This window comes from Elephas maximus, chromosome 3, assembly GCF_024166365.1.
Source record: "Elephas maximus indicus isolate mEleMax1 chromosome 3, mEleMax1 primary haplotype, whole genome shotgun sequence".
Classification (NCBI taxonomy): domain Eukaryota; kingdom Metazoa; phylum Chordata; class Mammalia; order Proboscidea; family Elephantidae; genus Elephas; species Elephas maximus.
Genome location: NC_064821.1, coordinates 143,017,640 through 143,044,477, shown reverse-complemented (window position 1 = coordinate 143,044,477; position 26,838 = coordinate 143,017,640). Strand labels below are relative to the sequence as shown.

General features: G+C 35.7%; 1 protein-coding gene across 4 annotated transcripts in view; it reads right to left on the bottom strand.

Moving 5' to 3' along the window:
* The window catches only part of DPYD (dihydropyrimidine dehydrogenase), a 981,230-nt gene that overhangs the window by 591,335 nt on the left and 363,057 nt on the right, over nucleotides 1-26,838 (bottom strand). The window lies entirely within an intron of this gene.

Here is a 26,838-nt window from a genome sequence, read left to right as displayed (position 1 = left end):
GACTGTAGTTAAAAACAAAAAAACATAGTGTTACATGAACTAGCAAGATACAAAACAGTTTGTATAGCATGACTCAAATTTTATATAAAAATATATAAACTATACAATCTGAACAGTGATTACATCTGGGGTACTGAAAATGTGGATACTCCATTTTTTTATTATTACCTTATTTTCCAAATTTTCTATAACAAACATGCATTCCTACATCATTAGGAAAGAATTACAAAATTTTGAAAAGCAAATGAATAGCAGATTAATATTTTTTTTTCCCAAATTAAAAATAGAACAGATCTCATAGTAACCACCTCAACATAGGAAAGTAGAGAAATAATTCATCTCAATTCTATAAACACAGGGGGAAATGTATAGTTTAATTTTATTTACTCTCCAAACTCATTTTCCAATGAGTCATTCTAGAGAGGTGGGAGTTTGTTTTATAGTTAAATGGAGAGCAATGGGTAGCTGCTTGTGGACAAATAAATAATAAATGTGGCTCACGGATGACTTTTGTCATGTGAGGCAAGGTAGACGCCACGCCTGAGGTCAAAGCTGAAGATGCTTGTAGGTTGAGTGTGTAACCAGCAACAAACCCCTGCTGTCTCTTCATATTACACTAAACATTTTTCTTCCCTACCCAGCAGCCCTCCATCCCCCACTCCAAAGGAATTTACTCTTTGCTTAAGATCTTTCATTTTTTTTTAATTATCCTAATTATCTAAAGAGGTTAGGCAAGTCACTTAACTTGCCTTACCTTGGCTTCTCTATAAATTAAACAGGCGTAAGACTATATGTTCATTTTTTGACAGAGAGAAATATTCTTAGGTATATTGGAAACATGTAAACCATCATATAAATGTGTGGTTAGAAAGGGAATTCATGAAAATAGATGAATGTATACTATAAAACCTACTGTCAAAATGGCTTTCCTTGAAATCTATTAAAGGATGACTACAATTTTACCTACACTTGATTAGTCAAACCAACATATGCATACTTTACATATCTAGATTTAAATAAGGGCTCTAGTGTCCCCTCTCATATTACTATATGATAAAGATGGCCTATGTTCTATAGCAATTCATTTTCTTGCTTAACATGACCACAAACAATCTGAAGTGCTATCCAGTTTTGGATATAATAAACAAAAATCTGTAAGGCAGATCAAAAACAAGGCACAGAGAATGTAAATGGTGGTTAGGAAGAGTGCCACAGCTACTTGCAGTAGTCTAAAATTCTACCTTTACTAACTCCTAATCTCTACTTTTTCACTATTTGCCATACTAAGGCAGAGAGAATGCTTTACTTACATAATTATTTTCTATAAACTCACCACTAAAATAACCACTATGTGAAGAAGTATAGAAGGAGCCTTGGTGCACAGTGGTAAAGCACTAACTGCTAACTGCTAACTGAAAGGTCGATGGCTAGAACTCACCCACGTTCCATGGGAGAAAGATGTGTCAACCTGCTTCTCTAAAAATGACAGCCTTAGAAACCCTGTGGGCCAGTTCTACTCTGTCCAATAGGGTCGCTGTGAGTCAGAATCACCTTAAGGGCAACGGGTTTAAAGAAGTGCAAAGTACTGTTACTAACACACACCACCATAACCACAGAGATTTTCACAAGAAAAATGCTTTGGTAAAATTTAATTTTCTTTTTTTCACTTGGAGCAAGACACTGACAAGGTCAACTGAGTTCCCTGTGCTTCTACCCACTTTGCACTTATCTCTATAGCCAATTTAGTATTTACTGGGTCAAATTCTTCCTGGAAATGTTCAAAAGGGCACTAGTTAGATGATCTGACCTATGGCTGTTAAAGGAGAAGAAAAATGAGCCAGCACTTGGATCATGGATTACGTTAAGCATACGGCCCACATAGCCACACCCCAAGTCACGTACACATTTAGAGTTTCAAGGTCTGAGCCCATAAAGTCCTTCCACTCACATGAGTAATACGTTACACCTTGTGCCCGAGTACACTGCATTAGAAGCTTTCCTACGGACCCTTCAGTAGGCTGGCCCAACTGTACCCTATCCTCTGCTAAATATGATGCTGTGTGGTAGTTAAAGTAGGGACTTTTTCTTCAGACAGGCTATGGTATGAGTCCTTCCTTCCCCATTGACCAGCTCTGTGATCTTGTTTAAGTTTCTGTGATGGTTATCTTTATGTGTCTGAGGCAGGCAGCCTCAGAGCCCAACCTTTCTGAGAGACAACTGCTCTGGCTTATCCTCCTACACCAAGCAGAATAAGCTCCACATTCTTCTAAAATCATCCCTGACAAGATAACCACACAACAGGCCATAGATGGCCTCAAACCACCTCTGGGCAGAGACTCAACATCTCAACGAAAGAAAATCAACCTCTTCCTCCATCCTGAGGATTGAACCCTTGTTCTAAAAAAACGCACAGTCATCCCCAAGCTCTGAGTGCCTGCGTGAAGGTCAATTCTGAACATTCATGATGAATTTCAATTTACTCCTCTGCCCTCTGTAAAAGCCCACCTCCCCAAGCTGCCTGCAAGAAGTCTTGGAGGCAACACCCCTGACTGCTCCTTTCAGTGTACAACAAAATAAAGGCATCTTTCTGTTCTCCCACCTCGGCATCTTGTTTATTGGCTGTAACCAGTCACGCAGAGCAAAGCCCGGGGTTTTCACCCGGCAACATGTCTACTTTAGCTAGGCTACCAAAACCAAAAACCAAACCGGTTTCCATCGAGTTGATTCTGACTCATAACGGCCCTATAGGACAGAGCAGAACTGCCCATGAGGTTTCCAAAGGGCGGCTGGTAGATTCAAACTGCTGACCTTTTGGTGAGCAGCCAAGTTCTTAACTGCTGTGCCACAAGGGTCCCAAAGTGGCTACAGCACCCACTTATTCAATGACTAACCTGGGTGTTGCTATGAAGCTCTTTTGCACATGTGGCTTATGAAGCAGTGAGTAATCCTCATCCAATCAGTTGAAAGGTCTTAAAGCAAAACTTAGGTTACCCTAAGGAAGAAGAAATTCTGCCTCAAGACTGCAACATCAGCTCCTGCCTGAGAGTTTCCAGCCTGCTAGCCTACCCTACAAATTCCAGACTTGCCAGTGTCCACAATCATGTAAGCAAATCCTTGAAATAAATAAACCTGTCTCTCTTTCTCCTCTTCTCCCTCCCTCTCTCTATATATGTATCTTATCCTACTGATTGTTTCCCTGACTGACACAGTTCCTTACTTTCTCTGACCTTCCACTATTTCATTGATAAAGTAGGGATAATAATTACACTTTCTTCATAGATGTGAGGTCTAAAAGAGATTTTATATACATACGTATACATACACATAACAGCATCGAGACCTGGCACATAATAAATGCTCAATAAACATTAGCTGTTAAAAAAAATTTTTTTTTATTAAGATACATTTATTTATTCTGTAGTTTATCAATTCTTTCAAACTTTAAAACCTAAGGCAAAGAAAAAATAAAGCTTAAATCAAAGTAAAGTATTAAACCTTAGTAAATTTAAACAAAGTGCTACAAAAAAAGAAAAATGAGGCAACCTTAAGTGAAATAAAAAAGAAAATGAAACTTGCAAATACCCATCTATCAAAGAAAGATTTCTCTGAGAGTAGGTGGCATATTAATAAATAAAGTATGTGTCTATACCAGAATGATTTCAAAATGACACAGAAATGATTTGTTAATTCACCTTTCAGTGAGAAGAAGGGAGTTTATGAATAAAGAGGAATTGGCAAAGATGTGACAAATGCAACATCTCATTGTAGCATACGCAAGTGTTCTTTGTCTATTTAGATGTCAGTATACTTTTTTTTATTTTATGTACTTTCTTTGTTCCCCTAGAAAAAAATTACTGTTTTTTTTTTGCATTTCAAAATTTATTTATCAGAAGAAAATGTCCTTAATAACTATTGAAAATGATAATTTTCAAGTTCTCTGAAAAGAAAATAAACTTTACAAGACTGTATTGCAGAAAATTCAAGTTAGCACTTATCAATTATTTATAATATTATATGAACTGTTCTAATTACATGGCATATTGGTAGGTGATTTGTATATGTTAACTCATTTAATTCTCGCAACAATCCTGAGAGACAAGTTATGTTATTATGATCTCCATTTTAGATGAGAGGAAACTGAGACACATAGAGATTAAGTAACTTTCCTAAAGGTCACAGAACAAGTAAGCGACATTGCCAATTTCTAGACAGCCTGTAGGTTCTGTGCTTTTAACTTCAAAATGCTGCTTTTTTTTCATGTATATGGTTATAATTAAGGCTTGCTATAATGTGATGCTATTTAACAAGTGCTATAATTTTTTTATCTAAATTAAGGGGCCCTGGTGGTGCAGTGGAAACCCTGGTGGCGTAGTGGTTAAGTGCTATGGCTGCTAACCAAAAGGTGAGCAGTTCGAATCCACCAGGTGCTCCCCGGAAACTCTATGGGGCAGTTCTACTCTGCCCTATAGGGTTGTTATGAGTTGGAATCGACTCGAAGGCAGGGGATTTTTGGGTGGTGCAGTGGTTAAGCATTTGGCTGCTAACCAAAAGGTGAGCAGTTCAAATCTACCAGCCACTCCTTGGAAACCTTATAGGGCAGTTCTACTCTGTCCTATATAATCACTATGAGTCGGAATTGACTCAAAGGCAATGGGATTTTTTTGGTTTATCTAATCATTCAGCTCATATGTATCAAATTTCATTGTTAAGATAAAGATGTGTATATAGCACAGAACGTGTCTGTGGCAAGATTTCAATCTGGTGGTAGGAAAAAGAGTGATCCCGATATCCATGGTGGCTGCTTCTCTAGACTGCATCTTTGTTTTGTGATTATTTTCTTTAGTACAATTCCTTTCTGAAATGTATTCCTTCTTAAGTGCATTCCTCTTGGGTATCTGCTGGTTATTTCTCAATATTTGATATTCTTTGAAATATGTATCCCTGCTTTGTTTTCAAAGCACCTCCCTCTGGAACAACTATACAATCAATAGCAACAGTAGCTATAGTAAACTCTTTCCTTGGGCTTCTACTAAGTTTTGCAGGACTGCAAATAACATTAACAAGATATTAAATAGTTCATTAGATGTTATCATCTAGTACATAACTCAAGAGGAGTAAGCTTTTAAGGTTGAGTCTCCATAGCTATGATAAGGTGTATTTATGAATTACTTATATTCTATAATTTGTCTGGGTTTTTTCACTGGGTCACTTATTCTGTGTTAATTGGACTGAGCAATCATTTGTGAAACACCTTTTGTTCTTGAAGGCAACCGTTTGAATGGCAGCTAAGCTGTCATGGGAAAGATGAACAGCAGACACACCTGCCATTGAAGGTAGCCTCAGAAATCCCACACAAGTGGAGAGAACAGCACAGAGCACTATGGAACTGCCTCAGGTACCTGGCCAAAGGAAGTGACTTACAGAAAAGGGCAAAGCTCTAGTACACTGACCTCTCCCTACAGATAAATCAATACTTATTTCCCACATTTTTTTTTCTTTTTTAGAAAGATTTTAACAGACAAATACAATACTACTGATTGTGTTATGGGCTTGGTGTCACTAAAAAAAAAAAAAAAAAGCCCTTTGCCATCGAGTCGATTTTGACTCACGGTGACCATATATAGAACAGAGCAAAACTGGCCCATAGAGTTTCCAAGGAGTGCCTGGTTGATTTCAACTGCAGACCTTTTGGTTAGCAGTTGTAGCTCTTAACCACTACGCTACCAGGGTTTCCTGGTGTCACTACTCTTAGCTTTACTGACTGAGAACAGCAACATGCAGCTCATGGCAAATATTCTAAGTTTTTTACTTTCCAAAGTACTTTTTTGTCTGAAATTTCACTTTCTTCCCAAAGAAGAAATTATATTGTATTATCTTAGTCCTCATTTTCTAACCCTGATTTGGGGAATGATGCTGCTTTAAGAAGAGGATTAAAATATGTGGATTGAATATGAATTCATTAAACAAGTTCTCACTGAAGGGCACTGGACTGCCTAACTTCTATCCATGGGTTTGTAAAAGCAAAGTAGTTTATCCAACAATTTTTTTTTTCTTTATGTTTGTTCATTAAATCTTTTTAAAGTATTTTTATGCCAATTTACTTATTTCTCCAATTATTTCTCAATAGAGTACACTGGATAAGAATAAAGCTTCTGAAGTGCAACTTTCTGCATTAAAATTCTAGCACTTACTAGATATTATGACCTTCAGCAAGTAAATTACTCTTTCTGTCCAGCAATCCCAACCCCTGTACCTGCAGAATTGATCCTGTTTGGAAATAAGGTTTTTTCTTTTGTTATGTTAATAAGATCATACTAGGGTGGGGTGGATGTTACAACTCATTACTTGTGAGTTATAAAAGACCAGAATAGACAGACACACACAAGAGAAAGACAGACTCCATGCTAGGATTTTCTACAAGCCAAGCAACGCCAAGGAACCAAGGAATGTTTAGAGCTACTGGCAGTGAAGGAATTGACACAGGAGAGACCCTGATTTGGACTTTTAGCGACCAGAAGTGTAAGAAAGTAAATTTCTGTTCTTTCAAGCCACACATTGTTTTCTGTTATGAAAGTTGATTTAGGAAATAATATTGGAGTCATTATTCCCTGTCCTTGAGCATAGAGAATGTGACCCAGCTGGAGTTAGACTCACAAGAGCTCAACAAGACTCACAAGAACACATCAACTGGGCTCTGAGGTATGAAGACAGTAGAAAGAATAATCTTGGAAAGTATCTTTTAGGGAACCTTTCACATAAGCCAGAAGACAAAAGACTTTCTACTCTTACCTTTTTATATTAACATATAGTGAATAGAAATTTGTTGGGCCAATGAAAACCTTCCTGTCTGTCAGTTACTGAAATACCAACAATCTTTAAGAAAGACAATTGAAAATGTAGGATGACAGTTTCTAGCCAATCTGTGAAAAGGTGAAGTTTTCAGTGGTTTTGCCCATTTATAATGTTAATATATTCTGATGACTCTGTAACCTTCCTTGGACTCGGGCAGACATGGCTGTGGCAGCATGCTTATTCATTTTTCCACTGCTGTCTGTTCTGTAATATTCTCTGGACTCGGGCAGACATGACTCTGGCAGTATGCTTGTCCATTTTCCCATTCTTGTTTATTCTATAATAATGTTCCTTGGACTCCAGCAGACATGGCTGTGGAATGTGGTTGTCCATTTTCCGATTCTTGCTTACTCTGTAATATTTCCTTGAACTTGGAAAGATATTAGCTCTGGCAGCATGCTTGTCCGCTTCTCAACTTTTGTCTTTTCGAATATATGCCGAATCTTTGTTTGATTTAATATAATACATTTATGTAGATATAAATTAAATACCTAATCCATGATACACATAACTAATTTTATTGCATAGTTCAATGGTCAGTGACAGTCACATGGGTATCACAGTCTATGAGTGGCAGCGTCTTCAGTTAGAATGACAGGTTGTGGCCAGACGAGGGTATTCTTCCAACCCCATTCACTCTACAGACTACCATGGACTGAAACCACATGTGCTTCAAGACCAGGAATATAACACCCAGGTCTTAATCACCCAGAGACACCTCAGAAGAAAGGCCTAGTGATCTACTTTTGAAAAATCAGTCATTGAAAATCCTGTGAAGCACAGTTTTACTCTGACACACATGGGATTGCCATGAGTTGGAGTCAACTCAATGGCAACTTGTGTTTTTTTTAACGTTTAATTCAAATTGTATCCATAAGAGTAAACCTGTGCCTCAGAGAGCATTAATCTAGGAGTCTGGCGAACTAAATTCAAGCCTCATTGTTTCCACTTCCTAGCTGTACTTGGATAAAATTGCTTAATACTATAGTTCTCTAATTTCTTGATTTTTACAATAAAGACATTCCTTCCTGCTGTAAAGCGTTGTTCTGAAAATTAGAAAATAAATAAATAAATAAATTCAAGCTGGTAAATGTAAAATGATTTCAAATACAAATCAGTATAAGTATAAAGTATAAAAACTATGGATAGTAAAAACTTACATGATAAATTCATAGCAAACAAGACATTGCAACTACTCGTAAGAAACCATTTAGATGGCTATATATATCATGTGTGAATGTATGTATATAATAAATATATCTATCTATTTGTGCATGTATATAGGTATTTGAAAAGAGGAATTATTTATATATTAAGATCAAGCAGTTGGGATTACAATATGGAAAGAAAATATTCCTTTCAAGGGACTAAGTACCCTATAATTCATAATGGTTTATAATTTTTTTTTTATCTGTCACTTAAAGATCATTTATATTACTCAAAGGATTTACACCTTACTTTTCTAAGAGACAATAATGTCAGATGGGTTATCATTCTGCAATCTATATACTGATTAGAAAGAGAACAGCTCAATGATGCCCTATTGTGATTCTTTTCTCTGTAAAAACTCGTCCCATCATCTTCCCCACTCCCCGCTGTAAATGTGTTTAGTTCTGAGCATTCAGACCGAATTCAAAAAGAATGAAGTGATTCAATATAGCACATATGAAATTAGATCATCATGCATCACAACATTATTCATTTCATTGATTTTTCAAATCCCCATTAAACATCTGTTTGGTATAACTGCTGTCTAGTCTCTTTCTCAATGTGACCATACACATTAATTGTGTGTATCACATAATTGCTTAGAGCATAACAAGATGAAGCTTCTTTTCTGTTGAATTTTATGAATGGAGTTACCATCTCAAATCCTGATCTTTGTCTGTACATAAACAATGTATAACAATGATGGAGGCCAGAACCAAGTATAGTACTGAGCACTCCTTTTTTAATTTATAAAACAATATAATTTTAAAATCACTGGAGAAGAAAATAAATAATCAAAGATGATAATTCCTATAGAGTTGAAATTACAAATGTATTTCAGCTAAATTTTATGATTTCATGTAACATGTATGTACCAATTCTATTACACCACTGAGGTCAGTTCATATAATGACGTCATATTAGGACCTACTACTTACTATACTCCAATTTAGAGCATGTCCAAGTGAGAAATGATATGAACATAATAACAAAGCAATGTATTAACAAGTACAAACACATGGAATAAATTGAATCTGAGTAGTTAAAACTCTTCTAGAGTCTTTTTTAAAGTAATAGAAAATTCATAATTTTTATATAACAAAATACGAATATGGCTCACTATGCATTTTTGGTATCACAATTTTTACTTTCTGTGTACACATGGAAAATACATAAAAAGATTTTATCTTGATTAAGAAAATAATGCCCCCAGACTCAAAGATGAATAAAATATCCTTGGGTGTATTTCACTCTCTTGACAAAGAATTTCTACACTTAGATCCATCTCATCATTTGTCTTTTCTATATAAAACATAAAAAAGAACCAAAGTAACCAAAGTAACAAAATCTTTGGACAAAAAAAGGTACAATATTTGTTCCGTATACTTTTCCAATATTCTAATTTTCCTAGCACTAGCAGAAGTTATTTTAATAATTAAAATTCAATGTAAACATAAGGTTTAGTTTAAAATATCTTTTCTTGAAAAGACATATTAATAAAATTTCTTATTTCTCAAAAATTTTACCTACCCCTTTGATTTTTTTGATTTTTGGTATTAGTTATTAAAGTGTGCTTTGTCTCTGGAGCCTTGTCATCTTCTTTATTTCTCTTTCTCTATTCTCCCTTTCTTTTTCTCAGTTGGCTTTTGTTATAAAACAATTCCCTTATAATTTAATCCCCACATTGTAAAGTAAGGGTGCGGACAAAGCTCAAACAATATGCCTCAGGCAAAGGGTCTTTTTTTTTTTTTCCTTTTTCTTTTTTCCTTCTTCTTCGTAATGACTGGAGTTCTGAGATGGTGTTAGGAAATTACTATTTAGGACTATGTAAGTATACTATATCCCAAAGTAAAGAAATCATTAATAATAAAATACTAAAAAGGAACAGTTATAATACAAAATAAATCCACCAGCCTTACAAAGAAAACAAATTTGCAACAGCCACCTGCTGTGGAGATGAGGCAGTAATCTCAACAGCAGGAAATAAAAGGGAAAAGGGGAGAAAAATACAAAAGCACAGATATTAAAAAAGTAATTAAAACACTTATCTCCATCGACATACAGAAGGAAAAAAAACCCTCAACCAACCACCTAAAAACATACTCTATTGAACTGCACAGCAGGAGGCAACATTAAAGCTGCCACCATAAACACACATTCTGCAGAAGGGAGAAAAAAAAAAAAAAAATTCTGCAGAAGGGAGAAGGCCCCTTTAAATATGTAATCTCAAAAGTATTACTAATGTGTTAATCACCAGTAAATGTATCACACATTCACTGCATTGAATTAGTTACTTTCAGAAACCTATTTTTTTTTTCTTATGTACTCCTACTTTTTTTTTTTTTTTTTAATTCAAATAAATTCTTAAATACAGGCACTGGTAACCTCGTTATTTGTAATTGTCATAGTAAATTTAGAAGCATATTGTGAGACTAGAGTGCTCTGTATATCAAAAATTTTATGCAATAATTTTTAACATATCATACATTTAGATAATGTATTTAAACTGTATCCTTCAGCACCAAACTCATCTTTCTTACAGTATTAGAATAAAAAGAGGTTGAACAGAGCGCAAGAGTTAGGGTCAAACTGAAATGAAAGCTAAGAATCACTTTGAATTACTTAAGTATGCTCTGGCCTTCAGAGCTCTGCAAAGTGAAACAATACAAGCCTAAGGAAGCAAGTAGTAAGCTTTAAAATAAAGACCATGCATCAAATGCTCTTGATGACTCTCTCAGCCTATGGAATTTGTTTTCTACATCTATACGACTCTTTCCAGGCTTGATTGTGAAATAATGGAGAGCTTTTTTTTTTTTTTTTTTTTTTTGTTATCAGGAGGGACCAGTCTCTGGAGAAAGACATAATGCTTGGTAAAGCAGGGGGTCAGTGAAAATAGGAAGACCCTCAATGAAATGTATTGACACAGTGTCTGCAACAATGGACTCAAACATAGCAAGGATTGTGAGGATGGCACAGGAACGGGCAGACTTTTGTTGCTATGAGTCAGAACTGACTTGACGGCACCTAACAACACTCAATTCGAAATCAGAAGCCCTCTAATGGAGTCATGACTCTGTTACCAAGTAGCGTAAGTCCTAGCCCAGGTCATTAAACTTTAAGCCTGTTTCCTCATTTTTAAAATGAGAAGAGTGCAAAACTGTATCTCCTTGTAGAACTAGTATGTAGACAAGCAGGATAATATAGCTCCATACTGTCAAAATGGCTTAATTTCATAAAAAATATATATATAATTTTCAAGCATAGATATTGGTCATGCTACCATATAATTCTTTTATCTTAGGGTAATAGTCACAATTCTATGCCATTTCATTTCAATTACGCATTTCATCTAATACTTTGATAAATTTCTGTGCAAAGTGTTTTGCCTTGCTCTAAATCATTACTGTGATTTTACAAATTCACCAAGAAAATACTTTTCAACTGATATTTGCAAGAGATATGTGTAACGTAAGAAAAATATTATATTATTATGATGCTTAAACATGCATGGAATGTATTTAGCATTGCTGATGTGTTGCTAGTAAGACTTGAAGTGAGTACTCTTCTAGAAATTTGGAAAATTCCACAAGACAATCACTTTACAAAGAACAGTCCTGAAGAGGGACATAGACAAGAATTCCAGAAACATGTGGTTTGATCTCCTTGTCTCTTAGGTTGTTCATTCAAAAAACAGATAGATTTTCTAGAAACTGAGCTCTGAACCTTGCCTGGTTTTTTCCACGGAATTCAACACTACCAAATATTTTATTGTGTATGTGAGCAAAGGGTCCATAACTTTCACTGCATTCTCTAAGGAGCCTGTGACACGAAAATGGTCAAAGAATCCCATTTGTTGATGCTAAGGTTAAACTGGAACCCTGGTGGCATAGTGGTTAAGAGCTTGGCTGTTAACCAAAAGGTAGGCAGTTCAAATACACCAGCAGCTACCTGGAAACTGTATGGAAACTGCCAGTTCTACTCTGTCTTATAGAGTCCCTATGAGTTGGAACCGACTTGACTATACCTAACAACAACAAATTATATTGTACCATATACCAAAATACCATTTCAAGTGGATAGAGTGTAGTCATAAATGTCAAAATGCAAAGAAGTTATCCAAAGCTGCCAAACACTTCACATCATTCATGAATACTAGTTTATACATGGAAACCCTGGTGGTGTAGTGGTTAAGTGCTACGGCTGCTAACCAAAGGGTCGGCAGTTCAAATCCACCAGGCGCTCCTTGGAAACTCTATGCGGCAGTTCTACTCTGTCCTATAGGGTCGCTATGAGTCGAAATCGACTCGACAGCACTGGGTTTTGCGTTTGAGTTTACACATGAATTTCTAAGTACGTTAGGCCTAGTGTAGTGGGGAAAGCAAAGGTTTTTGACGTGAGACGTAACTACATTCCCATCACTAGTCTACTATATATTGGTTATGTAATCTTGCATAATCAGTTATTTAAATTGCAAGTCTCAATTTCTTTATCTATATAACCTCCTTTGCAGGGAAATTAACTGAGATAATATATCTCAATAATAATATGATAATTGCTTAGCACAGTGCCTAGCATATGGTAAGTGCTAATAAACCAACTCTGCTTTTATGTATTTTAAACTTTTAAATCTGATAATTAGCATACTTGTGTCTTCCCTGATATTTAATATAAAACACAATAACAAACACTACAGCTACATTTTAAACTTAGTGCCAGCTGACATTTCCAGAAATAATTGTAATGAATGATACAAAACTTGACAGGTACATGATATATTCATTACACACCCAGTCTCCAAAATTTTTCTACATAAAAAGAAAAAAAAAGAAACAAATAAGCAAAACATAGACTATTATGTTCAAATTCTGGATTTGGATACAAGTTATGTTTTCATTTGTTTTTTTTTAAGAATTGTAATTAAGATCAGTTGGAAATAGAAATTTTCCATGCTTTATACATTTATCCATTTATTCATTAAATATTTATTTAGTGCTTATTGTATGCTAGACATTTTAGATCTTGGGGATACAAGAATGAATAGCTTCCAATCTAGTGGGGGAGAAGGACTTGTAATCAGAAACCTAGAAGACAGCAAGGTAAGTGCTATGACAGAGGGATCCAGAGGCTGTTACAGGATTACCTACAAAGAGCATTTTGGACTGGATACGATGATACTTTCAAGTTGACTCTTGGAAGATGAATAGATTTCAAAAACGAAGAAAAATAACTAGCAGGTATAAAGGTGTGAAAGGGTAAGAGTTCAGTCTGACAGAACTAGAGTGTGGTCATGAGAGTGGATCAGAGAAGAGGTGGACTAGCAAAATTTGAAACTTGACAGGCAAGACCAGAACATGAAGGGCCATGCAAGTCACACAAAGGAGCTTAGATTTTACACTAAGGACACAGTGCAGGAAAATTACATAATTAGTTTCAATTTTAGCATGAACAAATTGGTAGTGGCGGGTAGAACTGATTTGAAGGACTAAGGTGTCCCTGGTCCAAGACATGGTATTTTCAACTATCTTATATGTATGCATACAAAGCTGGACAATGAATATGGAAGACTGAAGAAGAGTCGATGCCTTTAAATTATAGTGTTGGTGAAGAATGTTGAATATACCATGGACTGCCAGAAAAATGAACAAGTCTGTCTTGGAAGTACAGCCAGAATGCTCTTGAGAAGTGAGGATGGCAAGACTTCATCTCACGTACATTGACATGTTATCAGGAGGGACCAGGCCCTGGAGACGGACATTATGCTTGGTAAAGTAGAGGGTCAGCAAGAGAGAGGAAGACCCTCAACAACATGGACTGACACAGTGACTGCAACAATGGGCTCAAGCATAGCAATGATTGTGAGGGTGGCACAGGACCCGGCAGTGTTTCATTCTGTTGTGCATGGGATTGCTATGAGTCAGAGCCCACTTGAAGGCACCAGACAACAAGAAAGACTGAAAGGAGATAGATCAAGTAAGAGGATGCTGCATAAATTCAGATAAGAAAGGAAAAGCTAACCAATGCTTCTCAAACTGGGTTACTAGTAACCTCCACTAACATGGCATTGCAGAGATGTCCAGTCTCAGTATAAACACAGCTTAGCTTCCTTAGGCAACAATCAGACAAAAAAATAAAATAGAATAAAATAAATAAGTAATTTAAAATATATTTATATTAAGGAAAATACAGATATATTAAAGAATAAAATGCAAATTGTTAATGAAATGTTAGTATTTCAAAAAAACTCTACACATGGTATTTAAACTATGCCTTCAGATTCCCTAGAGGTATGTTTTCTCTCTGTTCTCCTACTAGAACAACTTTAATGGGAATAACTGGAGCTCCCACTAATGTATGACAGCAGGAATGCAGAAAAATAAAAACATATCCCCAAAATATGCTGGCATTCAATACATAAGATTTGGTACACAGTGGCTGTAGGGAATAAAGAGAAAGGTAGAGTCAAAGATGAGTTTCTGCTGTCGTCGATACATCGCTAGTGGTCCAGTAGAAAGAAAGGGGAGCAAATTCTAGGAAAATGATGTTGTTTTATTTTGAACCTATTTAAGGGGATATGGGACATCCATGAGAGGTGTCCTGTAGGTAATAAACAGGTGGAAGGAAGTACAACTGTGAAGCTCGTAAGAGAAATCTGATCTGGACAAACAGGTTTGGAAATTTTCAGCAAAGGGATGATACTTGAAGCCATGGATGTTAATGAGATAATAAATGGAGAGTGCAAACAGTAAATGGGAAACAAGGCCAAGGGCTGAAAATGAAGAGGGATCAGAGTTAGGAAGACAGGTAGGAGAGAGTGGTATGTTGGAAGCCAAGGGAAGAGACGTGTAATTTCAAAATCCTTGTCTGCAGAAGAAAATTAGAGACAAAATTAAAAAGAATTATCCAGTGTATAAAAATATACACCACAAGAAACAGGTGTTTAAAAGAGTACTTTCAATTTTAGAACTCATCTTTCTTGATTTTTAAGTACAGTACAAGGCCAGTGACCTACAATTAATGTTAAAAATAATTTAGCAAAATGGAGATTTATTAAGAGAATATAAAAGAGAACAAAAGCAAAAGAACAGAACAAATAAAACAAATACATGCATTACAATTATGAGAACCAATTTAAATGAAGCAAATCAGAAGGGAAAAGGGGATAAACCATATACTGATACACTGGGTATTCTTGTGGTAAGGCCAGAAGGATTTTGCTAGAGGGGAAATATGTCAAATGCCTTCCCAGGAACTAGTGTAAATGAATAATATATTCAAACTAGAGCACTTTCTTAAGAAGTATGAATTAGTCAATAATGGCAATTCCATATTAATTAAATTCTGAGTGGATCATACAAGATAGATATAACTTATATATTTGTTTGATTGAAAACCACCTTTATACGGGCTTCTTCTACACTCTTAATAAAATCCACCAAAACTGAAGCTTTGAATAAGAAAGGTGTTTTTCCCCTCTAATGGGTTTGGAAATCCTGCAAAAGGACACAGTTACGTGTGTGGTTCCCTGCAACTATTTTTTTTTTTTTTTTAACCTCTGAGAGTAAAACCACATAAAGACTCCTAGAAAGGAGTGCTAATGGCGACAGAAATGTATGGCCAAGATAGGGACACCCAAGTTTGTTCTCAGTTCCCTCATTTAATAGCTGTGTGATATACAGCAAATTAGCCTCCCTGGGTCTTAGTTTCTTGACCCGTAAAATGCAAACTTTTAAAACACCCCCGTCAGAGCCATTTTGATGCCTCTGTCAATTACGAAGCACTATACAGACATACTGGAACGCTCCCTGGAAGTAAAGATGACAAGATTAGATTTGCTTACTTTGGAAAGACCAATCACTAGAAAAGGACATCATGGTTGACAGAGGGTCAGTGAAAATGAGGGAAGCTCTCAATGAGATGGAATGACACAACAGCAGAAACAATGGCATCAAGCATACCAACGATCATAAAGATTGCACAGGGCCAGGCCACATCTTGTTCTGTTATACCTAAGGTGGTGGTGAGTCAGAGCCGACTCAATGGCAACTAACAACAACATACAGGCATAAGAAATTATATAAAAAATTATTAAAATTATTTTTCATTATAATTGGAGCATGTTACATAGGCAAACTGTTTAGTCTTCCATTTTCGCACTTCTAAGGGAAGAAATCATAGTAATGGCAGATGATGGATTAATCAGGAAGATAAAGTTGAAATTCTGAGTTGCTCTTTGGTAATTATTTAAGTTCCCTAAATGCTGTACAATATATGGAAATTCACAAATTAAATTATATTCAAAAGAACTTGAGCCACTCTAACCATAATGTATAGAACATACATACTGACAGTATTAATAAAAATCCCATATTAAAAAAAAAAATTAAAATAATGAATTGTATCCCAAATGTGTTTTAGTTTAATTAACTGAGCACTTAATAATTTGATTTTTTTTTTTTTTCCAGTTTCTGAATAGGTTGTTTCTACTCTGAGATATTGTTTTAGGCCCGTGAGTTTTCCAACTGCAAATAATTTCATATTTTGAAAAAAGTCATATTCTAAGGTCAGAGGATTTGAGTTCTACTTCTCAGAGCATGGTACGATAAGGCCAATGTCTGCAATTTAACCCAGTTCAAGACCAACACCAAACCAGGTGCTGTTGAGTCAATTCTGACTTCTGGCAACCCCATCCGTTTCTCCCTGCTCCGTAGAGTTTTTAACGGCTGCAACCTTTTGCCAGGCCTCTGGGTGGATTTGAACCACCAACCTTTCAGTTAGTAGCCTAGTGCTTAGCCATTTGCATCACCCGGGGACTAATTGGTTTTAAATTACCTCCACACAATCCAGGCTCTTTTGCAACCTTAATTTGGTACCTTGTCAATATATTATATAAAAAATTATAGAGAGTGATATAGTTCAGGAGATTTCGCCACCAACTGTCTTAAATACAGGCTCAACCTGTATAAGTAATATAATATATAAAATATAATAAATATTTTAAAAGTTTACATTAATATAGTATTTTATCACTTTAAAGTATTCCTTATACATCTGAACCCTCAGTTACTCTATGGGCTAAATATTATGACCATTTACAGATCAGCAAACTGACATTCAGGGCAATAAAAGAAGCTTTCTAAAATCTCACAACTAGTAAGTGGCAAAAACAGATTTAACCCATTTAGAACTCTTCAATGAAGTGTTTCTTCCACCATTCCATAAAATATATTTTAGGGCGGTATATGGTCTTTATTAACATTTTATTACATTATTACTTTATTACTAGCTAAAAAAGAGCCTTAATCTAGTCTTTGAAAATTTAGCATACAATGGTCTATGGTGCCTTAAATTTGCTGAATGCTAATGTATCAGTTTTATTCACAAGAAAGAAAAAAGCCCGCTGTAAAGATTAGCAGGTAATTACTCACATATCACCCCACCTACACTACATTTGCAAATGATTTTAGGTAAACCATGCCTACTTAAATTTAAATGATGTCTTGTAAAAAGATCTTCTAAGCGCTATTCATTTGTTTAAAGCACAGATCTATAATGACAAACCTATCATGAAAGGGTAATAATTAAAGCGTTATTTTCCCTCTTTCACTGCGAGTCATTTGACCTATGTTAAATCAACTATCAAATTTTCATTCATTATTTCTACATGAAGGATTGTGCCAGCTCAGAAAAGTATAAATCTTCATTTGTCAAATTTAAACTATACCTGCCCCAGTTGCTACCAGAGCTCATTGCTCTTATCCCTTAAAAAAACCAAAATATTGTCAAGTCACACAACCTCCCTACCGCCTCAGATGACCCCTGGAATCAATAATATTTGTAACCTGTAAGTGCACGGTTAAGGAGAACAGAAGGCAAGCGCTGTCCTCGTTAACCACATTGAGCTGTAATACTAGAGCCGGCTCCCTTGTGTGGTCTGTGATCAATTTTAATCTCCTGACCAAGAAGAAAAGAATACAGACTCCTGATTCTGGATTCATCTTGAAAGGAGATTATAGATTTGTATGTTTGCAAAGGGAATGAAAGCTTTAATTCAACTGGCATTCCAGGAAAGAATACATATAAACTATCATTCCTTCTCATTACCCTCACTGTTTCCAGGGTCCTTTATCGACAGAACTAAATACTGCAAAAAGCATACACAATGGGTTAAAAAGCAAAGCTGTCTTTGCGGACAGATGATCAAGTGACTACAGAAAAATACACTCCGTACTGGTTTGCTCTATTGTCACACGATTTAAAGTGGCATCAATTTTTCTGTTTTACATCTCTTTAGAAAGATTACAGGGGTTTTTTTTTTTTTTTGGCCGAACTTCATCATGTGAATATTTTTTACTTTTAAGCCATTAAAGAATGCATTAATTACTAAAATCATGATTAGCTGTTTCCAAACTGCATACATCTAGACACACCGCTGTAATTTTTTGGCTTTAAAATGCAAATTGTTTTGATGTGAGAAAGAAAAAAGACATTACCAGTTTAAATATTAGCTTTATATCTGTATCAATAACCATAGCCATATTTCTATATATACACATACATATATATGATGATGCATTTATACGAAAAGGTATATTTTCTTGTTTTTCTATAAAGACAAAATATAAAATGTTTTATTGTTAAATTTGTTACTATGTGTCCTAAAAGTTTACTGAGTCAATCCATGCAATCTAGGAATTTAAAAATTCTCTATTTCTTCTATTGAATATTTTTCTCAATACTGAGGCAAAATTTCCAATTTCACATTATCACTGTCATCATTGCAGCAAGCATTTTTTGAGCATTTATGTCACACCATGTACTGTGCTAGTGCTAGACAAAAAATAGAGAAACGTGGTAAAGGCTATGGGCTCCAAGGCCACGACTTGAGTTGGTTCCTGATGCTGTTACTTCCCAGCTGTACAATCTTGAGCAAGTTACTCAACTGCCTTTTACTGTAGGTTCCTGGTCTGTTAAATGTATGTAAGATCATTAATAGCACCTACCTTGTTAAGAGTTTTGGTGATATTAAATGAGAGAATATAGTCAAAACCTTGAAATGTTTGTGATACTTAGCACTACACATGTTAGCTATAGTAAAATGTATTCTGGTTCATTCATTCATTCAGAAACATTAGGCTCTCTTTATGTTGCAAGTGCGTTGAGGAAACAAAAATGAATAGGAGAACACTCTTAGCAATCTGACCTTGACAAGTTGTCTGACTCCTGGGAACCAGCCTTCTCATTTGCAAAATTAGGATACTAATATTAATCTTGGAGGACTGCCATGCAGATCATACTAAATTGATTACGTAAAGAGCCTCTCATAACATCAGTTATATATAGTGGACAGTCAGTAAATGTTTATCGAATTTAGGAATAAAGAACTGGATGGATGGACAGACGGGCGGATGGACAGATGGATGGATGGGTGGACAGACAGCTGTATGTTGTATTTTGGGTCAGAGAAGAATTAAAGGCGAGTCAACCAGGTAGCAGCTCAGAGGACAAATTTATAAGTAAAGGTAAAATGTTACTGGACTAAAAATATAGAAATATGATAACAAGTAGCACATTTTTACATGCATTCCTGACAAAAAGTAAATTTGTCCTGTTTCCTCCAATACAGAACCTGTGTCCTGTGAAAATGTAAAGAATGTATATATAAGAGCTGGTCTATCTCTGCTCATTAATTGACAGGTTCACAGTGCAAAATGCTTGAAGTTGGCAATGGTAGTCAACTGATACTCAAAAGCCAGTAAGGCAGGGTATGGTGCTGTTTATCAGGCGGGGATGGTTTATTTTATCATTTAATATTGAAACACTTAATTAGCCCTTAAAAAATTAATAGTTTTGTAAAGTCTCTGAAAACAAGAACTACATAGAAGTGGGAATCATTTTGTCATTTTTATTTTAAGAACAACAACTCTGCCACAGCCAATAGAAGCGAATTAGTAATGGACTCTTTCTTTTTGCATGTACATTCAAAGCTGATCAATTTTAATGAGCTGTGCTATGATGGGGATAGTACAAGCTTTTCCATTTTTTACCATAGGTAATGCAATGCTAAGTCTATAGGAATAATTAGAAAGAAACCAGAAGTGTGCCAGCATCTAAAAGTGGGAAAGAAATTGGTGAATATCTGACCTAGCCAAGTGGTAAGAAGAAAGATAAGTCTAATTGCAGTGTGCCAAGTAGATGGCACAGAGAACCAGGTGGAGAAACATAACTTTTAGAGTCCAGAGCTGGCACAGACTGACAAGAGGGCACGAAACGGGAGAGAGAGCAGAATTCAGCACACAACAAAGCAGTCACTCTTGCACACTGGCTGGCTCAGGGAAGTTTTTAAGGAACTAAGAATATCTCTTCTAGATATCTTAAAAGTACCATACTAAAAAAAAAAAAGCTGACAAAAAATTTACTATACATTTCAAGTAACCAACTTATACAGACTTTGAGAGGCCCAACTCATGTGTCAAGCTGTGGAAAAATTATGCAAGTGAATGTGTATACACATGTATGCATAAACACTCACATCTACAGATACATAAGCAAGATCTGTGAGTATTGTGGGTGTGTGCATGTGTGTATGTTTTAGAAGTATTTGGTCATAATATATATAGTCTAGCTTTAGCAATAAGTAAGACAATAATTGACTTATCTGGGTCCTGCTAACAGCTGAATAACTACTCAAGAATCAGTAGGCATAGCTGCTTCTGGCAGAATGGTTTCCTTCCTTTCCTAACTTGCCTTCCACTCTCTGCTAAACTTCTTTGAGAACAGAAGTCACTAAGGATCCATTGACTGCCATCATCCAAGGTGGTTAAAGACATCCAGACAAATCAGGGATAGATCAACCACTTAGACGGACTAAGTGTTAGCCAGGTAACATTCAAGTTGTTGACCATCAAGTTGTCTATAGCCAAGGTACTTGCTAATGGATTTGTGCCGATGTTTTGCTGGTTATTAAATACTTGAATATCGCTTCTGGGATCTATCCAAAGTAAAGCTGGTATGAGGATGAGAGGCTAGGAAATATTGTCTGTGCAAACATGGCAGCAAGTTTGCGTGGGGTAAGGGTGGGAATAATACAGGAATGAAAAAACATAGAAATGTTATCATTTCTTTTCAAAATGAAATTCCAGAGTGCGTCTATTTCTTACTGACTCCTTGAACCTCTTCAAAGAGAAGTAAATATTCCCACAGCTTCACTGTTAACATTACCTTTAAGCATCAGTTTTTGACTAGAATTATGAGTGCCTCGTCTCTAACCTGGAACATAAGGCCAAATATTTAGGGTATAACCTACTTCCACAGGTCCTCTCCTACAACTTGCATTTGTATCAGGTGGTATTAAAAGTAGAAAGGCAAAACAGACCAATTTAGGATTGTGTAGCTTTCCTTGTGTTTGTTTTGTTTTTAATTTAGCATCTTAATGCGATAGAATATTGTCTCTGTGGAGTGTGATTTCACATGATAAGAGAAACAAGAAGCATCTGATCAGTAAACAGAAAATCAAGTTACACGTTCCCACTAGGTTGCTTTAACAAGGATTAATCGCAGAAACGTTGATGCTTGCCTAATGTTGTGGCTTTTAATCCTCTCACACCAGTGGGTCTAAAATAGTTGCTATTAGCACTAATGTAAAAAGAATTAATGCTTTACATAAGGCTATTCACTTTACTCAAATGAAGGGGTTAATGGTAAAATAAGCCTTTAAGGATGTAAATGATTACTCCCATGTGGCTGGAAAACAGCTCAAGTGTTTTTCATTTAAAATGATTAACATATAGAAGCATTATTATCTCTGCAGTTAATACGCACCTCACTGAAAACCTCATGGTTCACAACCATTACGGAAGGTAGCATCCTTAATGAAGTTATAAAACATATATCATTTATTAAGCAGCAAATTATATCTTTAATTTTGGTTTTAATATATCTTTAATTTAAGCTTTAATGATTATATGGAAAAATGTCTTCTAAAACCCCCAGGACAAATTTTGTCCTAGCACTAGGGTTTGTTTTTTTCTACCTCCTCCTTCCACCCTACCCCCGACGCTAAACAAGTGTTTTAATTTATCTCAAGCTTCCTTTCTGTGACCACGTGCTTCTCTGAAATGCTGAGGCAATGAGGCCCAAACCAACACTGCGAATGTTTATCCATTAAGAGTCTTGTTTCTAATTTTGACATTTTCTTATGGCTAAATGTAGGTTATTGGATAAGCTAGAGTGAATATTATGAATAACATTTTCATTATTACATTAAAATTTGAAATAGTAGAATAAAAAAGTTAAACCCAGTGCCGTCGAGTCGATTCCATTAGGCAGACATTTTTTCTCTCCCTTCCTCTTTCCCTCCCTTTCATCACTTCTGCTGCTGCCTTCTCTCCCTTCCCTTTCCCCTCCTCTTGCTCCTCTCCCTTGTCCTACTCTTTCTTCTTCATTCTCCTTTCCCTCCTCCCTCCCTCCCTCTTGTTCTTCAGCATTTTTTAAGCAGCTTTGATATGATACGGACTTTTTCTTCTGAGCAAGGAAAGGTTATCTATCTAAAGTTGTTTAAATCCTATACTAATTTAACACAGAGTCTATTTATACAAACAAACCATTTTATCAAAGCATAAAGTTGTCAACAGTAGATAGAGTTTATGTCTGAAAACCTTCTTTCCAGGAAAATATTTTGCACTTTATTAATAAAAGAGGGTAAACTCTTTTTGCAGTGAACTCATCGAAATCAATCTCACCTCTCTGAAAATCATAAAGAAAGAATGTGCAGGTCACTAAAACCTTTAATAAATCATTTATCATTATCCATCCTCTGTTAAAACAATCCTCTTCATCTGACTTTGATAAACTACTGGGTAGTTGCAATCATAGAAAGTTAGGCAGCATTTACATGATATATCTAGAAATTTAGATTATACACTATTTCTCATTGAATAACCTAACACAAATATGATCAATGTTTTCCACTGAGTAGCAAGTCAAGAAAGGAATGAGGCGCTTGCCAGGCGCTGGACGAGAGATCCAGCGATGAATGGTGGGGGAGGGCTGATTTGTGCTGGTGAGGCTTTCCAAAACACTGGTTCCCAATGCCTGATCTGCCAGTAATTGTACAAATGTATCCATGTGTTTAATATGTATTTCCTACTTCAAGTTATATTTGGAGACAGGTTATAAACATCAACATGTATTAATAAAAGCCGTCGCTGTCGAGTTGATTCTGACTAATAGCGACCCTACAGGACAGAGTAGAACTGTCCTTTATAAGGTTTCTGGGGAGTGATTGGTGGATTCGAACTGCCAACATTTTGGTTGGCAGCCGTAGCTCTTAATCACTGCATCACCAGGAGGGAGTTAGGTTATAAATATCAACATGTATTAATAAAGTGAATTCAAATTTATAGATTTTTATGCACAAAGGACATGACACAGAAATATGACAAATAAATAATGGTGAGCATCATTATATGTCAATAAACACCAACAATAAACAAGGCACAATAAAAAAGAGAATGAAATAAGATTCCTGGAACATACAGAGGAAAAAGATACAGGATCAGAAACTACACGCACTATGTAAGCGGCAGTTGTACCATGTTATTTTCCTTTGTGCAGACACGGCACATCATAATTTCCTTCGCTTTGTTCCTCTTACATCATCTTTTTATCTTATTATCTGGATCTTGGGGAGCCAAAGAGGGCTGAATCTTACTTGTAATCCTGACAGTATCTCATATGGAACTGAAAATTGTATACAGCATCGACTATAGTTCCACTTGTGGTATTGGAATACAGTGATTTAAAACTTAACATATAATTTTAACAAGGAAGATCTTTAAAACTGATATCATTTAAAAATATATATATATAACTAGGTGTACCAAACACGGTCCCTACAGGAAATTGATGTGACACTTACATTAAGGCAACTCCAGGAGATTTCATTTACAAAGGGATTAATTACAAAGGTGTATGCAAGGTGTTAGGACACTACAGGGACTAGTGGCCTGGGACTTGAGGAGTCGACCTAACACCAATGTTTCTGCTGGATAATCTAAATATCCACTCTCTGTGTTTTCAGTACATCAAGAGTCACCTTAACGAAGGTGACAATGTATTACATTTGTTACACGGTATGGGGATTATCTGCATAAATTTGACAGAGTAAAATTAAACATAAATACTATTTGTAAAATTAGAGGAAAATAGATATAAAAGGCACTTCAAGGATGACTTGCCCCTAGAAGGAGCTTGACTTGTCCACAACTACATAGCCAATTAGTGACAGAACTGAAGTTTGAACCCAGTTAATATTTAGTCCACAGCATTTCATTAATGGGGCCCTGGTGGCACAATGGTTAAAGCACTCAGTTGCTAACTGAAAGGCCGGAGGCGGGAGAAAGACGCAGCAGTCAGCTTCCATGAAGATTACAGCCTTGGAAGCCCTATGCGGCAGTTTTACTCTGTCCTACAGGATCGCTGTGAGTCAGAATCGACTCAAGGGCAGTGGATGTTTTGGTTTTGGCATTTCATTAAGAATAAAAGCATCTTAACTACTTACCAAAATAATCAATACTCTCATTTTTTTCTTAAATAAAGTTTAAACGTGAAAATGCATGATTATGTAATGTTTCAGGCTGAAGAGACCGTGAATATTATCAAATCGCACTGTCTCATTTTCCTATTGAGAAAACGGAAACCTAAAAAAATTTACAACACTTCGTTCCTAAAACACAGTTAATGGCAAACCTAAGACTTAGATAGAGATCATCTTACTCAAAAGTCATATCCTTTACACAATTTACAGTTGTATATTACTGCTGCCTTATTAATCCTACAAAATTTCAGCACTTAAAAAAATCTAGGGTCATTTCAATTTTTCATACATGCCTAAAGTAACTAGTCCAGACTACTAAACTCTGCAAAACTGCTTCAATATTGTTGCTAAAATTGATTCAAGTTAACACACATTTTGAGACCTACATAAAACTACTCCAGTGAATAAAAAGGTGACAAAGAAATGATTCTTGTCGGGGGGGAAAAAAAAAAAAACCTCACCAATCCTATTTACTGAACATTTCCTACCAGTTAGCCTAGCAACACATCGAATTGAACATGTCCAAAATTAGACCCTTCGTCTTCCTCCCCAGATGTGCTCTTGCTCCCACATTCCCTCTTTCTGAATGATAATATTATCATTAGTCTAAAATACATTCGTTAGGCACCTACTATGAGCCAGATACCATGCTGGGTGCTGGGCATCTATGCTAACCAAAGCTGATTTGATGCTTGTCTTCACATAAAAAACTAGCGTGATATAAACACCAACTTTTTTATCTAGATTGCTAAATCAGAAAATTTAGAATCATCTTACAAATGTCTCCCTCCATCAAAGCTCATTTCTACTAAATCACCAAATCTTATTCTTTCTATTTAACAGTCTCACAAGGCAGCCTTCTCAGTCTCACTGCCATAGTTCAGGCCTTTATCATTTCTATCTTTGTTGTTGTTGTTAGGTGCCATCAAGTTAGTTCTGACTCATAGTGACCTTATAGGACAGAGTAGAGCTGCTCCACAGAGTTTCCAAGGAGTGGCTGGTGGATTCGAACTGACGACCTTTGGTTAGCAGTTGAGCTCTTAACCACTACTATTTCTATCCTGGCTGACAAAAATAACCTCCTAAACTAATCTTCTGGCTTCTGTCTTCCTCTGTTGGAATTTTTTCCTACCAAGCTGGCAGAGTAATTTACCTAAAACTGTAAATTCAGCATATCTCTAATTAGGGACTACTCGGTTTTTAACTCCTTACCAAGGGATATAAGCCCCTTCATTATTTGAACCCTAGTTTCATTTATCCTTTAACAATTACACTTCATTTTCGGTAGACCAATTTGAATTCATTTTGTGCTCTGAACAAAACATTCCCTCTCATTGCTCCATGCATTATTGATTCTCTCTGATTGAAATTCCCCTTCCTCCCTCATTTACCTGCCCACCTCTTACCTCATCTTTAAGAAGCAAATGATAAATTTAGACCTCTAAGAAGATTTACAAACCATTGTCACCCCCTCCCTGAAACTGAGATAATGGATTCCTACTCTGCATTTGTTCTCTTTACCACCATTACACCCAGTGGCTATTGGTCTTTACAGTATAATCTAATAATTAATTTATTTTTTGTCTGTGAAATGTTTAAGGACAAGCCCCCTGCCTTGCTCGCCCCTGAATTCTCTCTGCTTTTTTAGTACACAGTAAGTATTCAATAAGTATTAGTCCTATGAAGGATGGATAAATACAGTTTTTCTTTGTTCTTAGTTTCCATTTACTTACACATTTTTCTCAGGAACATAAAAGAAAGATTTTCCTACATTAGCAAATGTGAATAAATCATCCATTTTTTTCTAATATCCAAGGATCCAAATGTAATTTTAGGATAAAGAGTTTGAAAATTATTCTAAATCAAGAAGAAAATTCTTATTCAAAATACTATCTTTTTGAGACAGACAGGATTAGCATTCAGAAACCAGAGGGACAATTCAGAGACTCTAGATACTTACTATTTGTTCACTTAATTATTCATATGAACAATTTGGATATTATACTAAAGCCAAGATTTCCAAGCATGCTGATATTATAAATCTAAGAATCTCAAATACTAATAGCTTTCTCTACTCACATATCAGCTCAAATTACTTACGTGCTTAGATAACTGTGATAACACACACACACACACAAAACAACAGAGAATTGGCTTATACAAAAAAAGAAAAAATATACATA